Source organism: Phalaenopsis equestris, unplaced genomic scaffold (assembly GCF_001263595.1).
Source record: "Phalaenopsis equestris unplaced genomic scaffold, ASM126359v1 Scaffold000436, whole genome shotgun sequence".
NCBI lineage: Eukaryota > Viridiplantae > Streptophyta > Magnoliopsida > Asparagales > Orchidaceae > Phalaenopsis > Phalaenopsis equestris.
In genome coordinates this window covers 31604-32699 of record NW_018164877.1, presented here as the reverse complement: position 1 = coordinate 32699, position 1096 = coordinate 31604, and positions in this window count along the sequence as shown.

The window sequence follows — 1096 nt, the reverse complement described above, 5'->3', positions numbered from 1 at the left end:
TGGTGACTTGAATAATGCTTATTGTTATTATTTTGAAGTTTTACTTTTTCTAAAGATATATAATGCTTGATGGTGGCACTACTGCATATGGTTCTCTTGAGGTATTATATGCTAAATGAGTCTTATCATATTTTATATTTATGCTGAATTAAAATGCATTTTGATGGTGGGAAGTTTGGTTCATATGTCAATTAGTTGGTGAAATAAAGTTATATGTTGGATAATCATAGGTCTGAAAATAAAGAATAGAATGATGAAGATGAAAATGGAGATTTGAATTGGTTGATTAGAATTTATTATGAACTTTTTTAATGGTTGTATCGCTTACGAGTTGACTAGATTAATTTGGGCAAGATCAACTATGCTCGATCTTCTAATAACTCGGGCTAAGGTATAACCATTTGTTGAGAAAATTAGGGCGAAGAAAAACAGTAATCGACACAAACCCAGAAGAACACAGAGATTTAACGAGGTTCGGCAAAGATGCCTACGTCCTCGGGAGCAGAGCAGCGAGTTCCTTTCACTATTCAGAAAAGGGTTTACAGAAACCAGGGATACCTCCTGGGATTACTAACATGCCTATTTATAACCCCAGGAGTAAATCTAGACACAATATGTAATTACAACATTACCCCTGTACCAAACCGCGGGGCTTTGCCCCCCGCACCCCAACCCACGTAACTTCCCAATTTGGACAGATTCTTCCGCTCCGCTCCGCTCCGCTTCGATCCAGCGTCTGTCCCGATATGGTATATGAGTCATATCATAACAAATCTCTACCTTGGCGAATATCCAGCCCCTTAGGAGAAAAATACCTGGGAGTTACACCTGCACCACTGTGGGTTGGGCCACCATGCTTCTCTAGCAACTGCAAACATTCAACAAGTCCAAGCAATGCAAGAACTTGTTGATAGTAACTGGCTTGGTCAACATATCAGCTGCATCCTCATCAGTATGAACCTTCTGCAACAGTATCTCCTCAGAAGCAATCAACTCTCTGATCTTGTGATACCTGACATCAATGTGCTTGGTTCTCGCATGACATACCTGGTTCTTAGCCAGATAAATAGCACTCTGACTGTCACAATGCAACTGA